The 7,344-nt window shown below is 48.7% G+C and overlaps 1 protein-coding gene across 1 annotated transcript in view; it reads left to right on the top strand.

Moving 5' to 3' along the window:
* Positions 1-3,067: 3,067 nt before the first annotated feature.
* The window catches only part of LOC141133843 (NACHT, LRR and PYD domains-containing protein 3-like), a 185,916-nt gene continuing 181,639 nt past the window's right edge, over positions 3,068-7,344 (top strand). The window contains exon 1 of the mRNA XM_073623418.1: positions 3,068-3,212. The gene's annotated coding sequence lies outside the window, so the exon portion shown is untranslated. The remainder of the gene's footprint in view (positions 3,213-7,344) is intronic.

The following is a 7,344-nucleotide window of genomic DNA, read 5'->3' as shown; positions in this document are numbered from 1 at the left end:
AGCAAGTGGTTAATAAAGATTTATCTAATTTTGAAGAAATTCTTTGGATTCTCTCCTTATTTCTATATGGATCTTCCCCAGACCCTCCCAATAATCTGTCCACCTGATCCACGATGTGCTGAACCTGAGCGTCCGGTAAACAACATACCGTTCTGTGACTTCCATCTTTGTGACAGATTTTTCTCTCTGTCCTAATAATTGAGTTTCCTACAACTGGTACCTGTCTAACCTTACCTGTGTCCCCGCCCCCTCCTTACAGTCACTTCCCTGGCCGCTAGGGGGAGGGTGCCTGCTCCAGAAATCCCACCCCTGAGCTGACATTCGCTCGGAAGAAAATTATCTGGCCTTCAGGAAGCTCAAGACCCATCTCTTCTGAAAACCCAGACAGACACTGGTGGCAAAAGCTCCTTGAGGCGATTTAGTTCGCATATGTAGCGCTATATAAGTTATTTATTCATTCATTGATATCCCCAAATGAGCTTCTGGAAGAAGGGTGAAACATTCCCATAGACACACCCCTAAACCTTGTGGATGCCCTTCCCATAGACACACCCCTAAACCATGTGGACAGCCTTCCTATAGACACACCCCTAAACCTTGTGGACCGCCTTTCCATAGACACACCCCTAAACCTTGTGGACGCCCTTCCCATAGACACACCCCTAAAACTTGTGGACGCCCTTCCCATAGACACACCCCTAAAACTTGTGGACCGCCTTTCTATAGACACACCCCTAAACCTTGTGGACACCCTTCCCATAGACACACCCCTAAAACTTGTGGACCGCCTTTCCATAGACACACCCCTAAACCTTGTGGACAGCCTTTCTATAGACACACCCCTAAACCTTGTGGACGCCCTTCCCATAGACACACCCCTAAACCATGTGGACAGCCTTCCTATAGACACACCCCTAAACCTTGTGGACCGCCTTTCCATAGACACACCCCTAAACCTTGTGGACGCCCTTCCCATAGACACACCCCTAAAACTTGTGGACCGCCTTTCCATAGACACACCCCTAAACCTTGTGGACAGCCTTTCCATAGACACACCCCTAAACCTTGTGGACCGCCTTTCCATAGACACACCCCTAAACCTTGTGGACCGCCTTCCCATAGACACACCCCTAAACCTTGTGGACGGCCTTCCCAGAGGAGTTGAAGTTGTTATAGCTGCAAAGGGAGGGCCAACTCAATATTGAACCCTACGGACTAAGACTGGGATGTCATTAAAGTTCATGTGCGGGTAAAGGCAGGCGTCCCAATACTTTTGGTAATATAGTGTATATAGTGTAGGTAGGTACACATACATGAGATATATTTATAGTGTAGGTTGGTACACATACATGTTATACAGTGAAGGTAGGTACACATGGATGATATATATATATATATAGTGTAGGTACACATACAGATGCTCACTTACCTCTCACAGAGATGTCGTCACTTTGTGTGCAGAAACATCCAGACATAACCCGGCTCTGCAATGTGATTGATATGAATAGTTGCTCTGTGCTTTATGAGGGAAACCATCTTCTCAGAGGGCAGCAGATTTTCCTTAACAATTTTGTCCCACCCATTTTTCCTTCTATCCTGACAAGTGCTCCACTCCTTGCTGAAGAGAAACACCCCCATAACAGGATATTACCACCCCTGTACCATGATATTACCACCCCCCCTATACCAGGAGATTACCACCCCCCATACCAGAATATTATCACCCACCAATACCAGGAGATCACCACCCCCATACCAATATATTACCCCCATAACTTGATATTACCACCCCATACCAGGATATTACCACCCCCATACCAAGATATTACCACCCCCCATACCAGGATATTACCACCCTCCCCATACCAGGATATTACCACTCTCCATACCAGGATATTACCACCATCCATACCAGGATATTACCACTCTCCATACCAGGATATTACCACCCCCCATACCAGGATATTACCACCCCCCCAATTCCAGGAGATTACCACCCCTCAATTTCAGGAGATTACCACCCCATACCAAGATATTACCCCCATACCAGGATATTACAGTACCACCCCCATAACAGGATATTACTACCCCCATACCAGGATATTACCACCCCCCATACCAGGATATTACTACCCCCATACCAGGATATTACCACCCCCCCATACTAGGATATTACCACCCCCATACCAGGATATTACCACCCTCTATACCAGGATATTACCACTATCCATACCAGGATATTACCACCCCCATACCAGGATATTACCACCCCCATACCAGGATATTACCACCCCCCATACCAGGATATTACCACTCTCCATACCAGGATATTACCACCCCCATACCAGGATATTACCACCCCCATACCAGGATATTACCACCCCCCATACCAGGATATTACCACTCTCCATACCAGGATATTACCACCCCCCATACCTGGATATTACCACCCCCCATACCAGGATATTACCACCCCCCATACCAGGATATTACCACCATCCATACCAGGATATTACCACCCCCCATACCAGGATATTACCACCCCCATACCAGGATATTACCACCCCCCATACCAGGATATTACCACTCTCCATACCAGGATATTACCACCCCCCATACCTGGATATTACCACCCCCCATACCAGGATATTACCACCCCCCATACTAGGATATTACCACCATCCATACCAGGATATTACCACCCCCCATACCAGGATATTACCACCCCCCATACCAGGATATTACCACCCCCCATACCAGGATATTACCACCCCCACGCAGCAAGGAGCTGATTATGAGTAAGTTATGAGAAAACCTTGGTGTTGGTCGGAGGAGCAGACCCAAAGTCTAGGCGTGAGGCCTGAAGCAGCCGTGTGGCAAGCGAGTAAGCAAGAAGGCTGAAGTATTGTGTGAGATACAGTAATGGTGGAACCCCTGTCTCAGTGTTGCCAACAGCCTATTTTTTCACGTCCATGAAAACCCGTAAAAAAAAAATCTTGCCAATAAAAATGAAGGTCGCGGTTTGGAACTGCGCATGTGCAGTCCAAAAGCATTGGTGAGAGTCTCCGAACACCCCAATGATCATTCTGTGACTTCTTCGACTTGTCTTGTACCCTCCCCCTTCCCTCCACAACGCGCCTTATTTGATTCTGGGAGGGAGAGGAGAGAAGTGAGCCTGCAGGGGAGCCGGACAGACTTCAGCCTAGTAGAGGGTAAGCTAGCTATTAGCTAAATGCAGTCGTGTCTTTGCCTTATCTTAGTGGGCAGGAGGGGGGAACAGGATGGGCTGTGTAGCAGGCTTGTGTACAGTACATCGTTTTTTTGTGTGTCAGATCTGCTTTGCTTCTAAAGGGAGGACGTTTTCTCCCCAATCTCTACCTATTACCTGCAGTGATCACCAGTCCAGGCACAGCCTCTTCAGTCCTCTCCAGAGTTACCACCTCGTGTCTGGGGCACTACAAATCCCAGCATGCCAGGAGAGGGGAGGCAGCAGCAATATGATTTGGCTGATATTTTCTGATGAAAAGTGCTGCTGTATATTGTGTTTGTATAGTGTGTGTACTGTATGGTCATAATATCATTGATTATGCATTGTGTTTGATAGTCTTGAGGTGTTTATTCACATATTTTTATCTGAGTAAGTAGTGGGCAAATTTGGTCTCCTGTACTATGTCCGCAGCCTCTGATCATCTCCTGTAGTATATCCGCAGTCTCTGACCGTCTCCTGTAGTATATCCGCAGTCTCTGACCATCTCCTGTAGTATATCCGCAGTCTCTGACCATCTCCTGTAGTATATCTGCAGTCTCTGACCGTCTCCTGTATCATGTCTGCAGTCTCTGACCATCTCCTGTATCCTGCCTGCAGCCTCTGACCATCTCCTGTATCCTGCCTGCAGCCTCTGACCATCTCCTGTATCCTGCCTGCAGTCTATGACCATCTCCTGTAGCATGTCCGCAGTCTCTGACCGTCTCCTGTAGTATATCCGCAGTCTCTGACCATCTCCTGTAGTACATCTGCAGTCTCTGACCGTCTCCTGTATCCTATCTGCAGTCTCTGACCGTCTCCTGTATCCTATCTGCAGTCTCTGACTGTCTCCTGTAGTATGTCCGCAGTCTCTGACCGTCTCCTGTAGCATGTCTGCAGTCTATGACTGTCTCCTGTAGCATGTCCGCAGCCTCTGACCATCTCCTCCTGTAGCATGTCCGCAGCCTATGACCGTCTCCTGTATCCTATCTGCAGTCTCTGACCGTCTCCTGTAGCATGTCTGCAGTCTCTGACCGTCTCCTGTATCCTATCTGCAGTCTCTGACCGTCTCCTGTAGCATGTCTGCAGTCTCTGACTGTCTCCTGTATCCTATCTGCAGTCTCTGACTGTCTCCTGTAGTTTGTCCGCAGTCTCTGACCGTCTCCTGTAGCATGTCTGCAGTCTATGACTGTCTCCTGTAGCATGTCCGCAGCCTCTGACCATCTCCTCCTGTAGCATGTCCGCAGCCTATGACCGTCTCCTGTATCCTATCTGCAGTCTCTGACCGTCTCCTGTAGCATGTCTGCAGTCTCTGACTGTCTCCTGTATCCTATCTGCAGTCTCTGACTGTCTCCTGTAGTTTGTCCGCAGTCTCTGACCGTCTCCTGTAGCATGTCTGCAGTCTATGACTGTCTCCTGTAGCATGTCCGCAGCCTCTGACCATCTCCTCCTGTAGCATGTCCGCAGCCTATGACCGTCTCCTGTATCCTATCTGCAGTCTCTGACCGTCTCCTGTAGCATGTCTGCAGTCTCTGACCGTCTCCTGTATCCTATCTGCAGGCTCTGACCATCTCCTGTATTATGTCTGCAGTCTTTGACCGTCTCCTGTAGCATGTCTGCAGTCTCTGACCTTCTCCTGTAGCATGTCCGCAGTCTCTGACCGTCTCCTGTAGGATAAAAGCCAGAGCCACCAAGCTGGAGCCGTCTGACTGAGCCCTGCACGATGCACCTGAGAGGAGGTCAGTGACAGCATCGCTAGGCCAGTCTGAGGGGGAGTCACTGATGTAAGGGGGCACTGATATAAAAGGTTCCCCCCTATATTAGTAAACCCCCCTTACCTTAGTGTATTCACAGAAGGTGGTCTCTGGTCACCAGAGTGCCCCCACATCAGAGTTCCTGGCGTTCCCCTTTACATCAGAGTCTGCAGGATTCCCCCTTACAGTGCAAGGGGGAGCTAAATTTGTGGACCCTGATGTAAAGGGAACACAGGGGACTCTGATATAAGGTGGTCTCTGGTGACCAGAGCCCCCCCTACATCAGAGTTCCCCCTTGGATCATGATTTGCAGCGTTCCCCTTTACATAAGTGTTTAATTTCACTGTAAGGGGGAATCCTGCACACTCTGATGTAAGGGGGAATCCTGCACACTCTGATGTAAGGGGGAATCCTGCACACTCTGATGTAAGGGGGATCCTGCACACTCTGATGTAAGGGGGAATCCTGCACACTCTGATGTAAGGGGGGATCCTGCACACTCTGATGTAAGGGGGAATCCTGCACACTCTGATGTAAGGGGGATCCTGCACACTCTGATGTAAGGGGGAATCCTGCACACTCTGATGTAAGGGGGGATCCTGCACACTCTGATGTAAGGGGGATCCTGCACACTCTGATGTAAGGGGGAATCCTGCACACTCTGATGTAAGGGGGGATCCTGCACACTCTGAAGTAAGGGGGGATCCTGCACACTCTGATGTAAGGGGGGATCCTGCACACTCTGATGTAAGGGGGATCCTGCACACTCTGATGTAAGGGGGGATCCTGCACACTCTGATGTAAGGGGGAATCCTGCACACTGTGATGTAAGGGGGGATCCTGCACACTCTGATGTAAGGGGGCATCCTGCACACTCTGATGTAAGGGGGAATCCTGCACACTGTGATGTAAGGGGGGATCCTGCACACTGTGATGTAAGGGGGAATCCTGCACACTCTGATGTAAGGGGGGATCCTGCACACTGTGATGTAAGGGGGAATCCTGCACACTCTGATGTAAGGGGGGATCCTGCACACTGTGATGTAAGGGGGGATCCTGCACACTCTGATGTAAGGGGGAAACCTGCACACTCTGATGTAAGGGGGGATCCTGCACACTCTGATGTAAGGGGGGATCCTGCACACTCTGATGTAAGGGGGAAACCTGCACACTGTGATGTAAGGGGGGATCCTGCACACTGTGATGTAAGGGGGAATCCTGCACACTCTGATGTAAGGGGGGATCCTGCACACTGTGATGTAAGGGGGAATCCTGCACACTCTGATGTAAGGGGGGATCCTGCACACTGTGATGTAAGGGGGGATCCTGCACACTCTGATGTAAGGGGGGATCCTGCACACTCTGATGTAAGGGGGGATCCTGCACACTCTGATGTAAGGGGGGATCCTGCACACTCTGATGTAAGGGGGAAACCTGCACACTCTGATGTAAGGGGGGATCCTGCACACTCTGATGTAAGGGGGAACTCTGTGCTGGCTGGGTTCTAGTATCCAGATCTTCGTGTCAATGCATAAATATATTTTTTTACTTTTGTTAAACTTAAACACATTGCTAATAGCACTAGATATATTTTATACATTGATTTTTGCACTGTTTAGCACTGAAAACTGTCATTTTAGGTACTTTTTTGCAGTGTCAGTAAAAAAAAATGGGTGTCGTTTGTAAATTTTTGGCATCCTGCCAGTAAATTTTGCCTCGGAGGGTTGGTAACTCTGCCCTGTGTGGGAAATGACTGTCTCTTGTGAGTTTTTCCGTTCCTATAAATAAAAGTGGGCTGCCATGCTCTTAAAAATGCAGTTCTGGAATGGTTATAGGTGGAGTATAGATCAAAAACAGGATAGTGAGGGGCACATGGTAAGTGTGCACTGGACACTACAGACTGGAGACGTATATAAAAAAAAAAATCACATTAAAAACGGTAAAAATAAATAATGGAAGGTACCATATCAATATAGAGACAAATCGATGATTGATTGGTGATGAACATTGAAGCAAAAAACATGAACTAATATATATATATATGTAGCGCTGGTAGATTTGTGATCTACCATCTGATAGGTAAATTTAGTAAATTGCTCGTTAAAGGAAGTTAGATTTGCCTCTGTTCCAGCTTGGCTGACGTTGCGTGTGTTTCCATACTGAGCCGGTGGGTGTCGCTGTAACCACTGGTTAGTGTTGGAGGGGCAACGTGTCGAAGCGTATGGGTGCTCTTCTGTCCCGGAGACAACTCGGTGGAGGTGGTCCTCCGAGTTGCATTCTGGTAGAGGGTATTTATGGGACAGACGCCATGTTTTAGGGTCGTTTTACAGCCACCTGCTTAGAGTG

The sequence above is a fragment of the Aquarana catesbeiana genome, linkage group LG03 (genome assembly GCF_042186555.1).
Source record: "Aquarana catesbeiana isolate 2022-GZ linkage group LG03, ASM4218655v1, whole genome shotgun sequence".
Taxonomy (NCBI): Eukaryota; Metazoa; Chordata; class Amphibia; order Anura; family Ranidae; genus Aquarana; species Aquarana catesbeiana.
The sequence above is the reverse complement of the archived record's forward strand: the minus strand, read 5'-3'. Positions and strand labels throughout refer to the sequence as shown.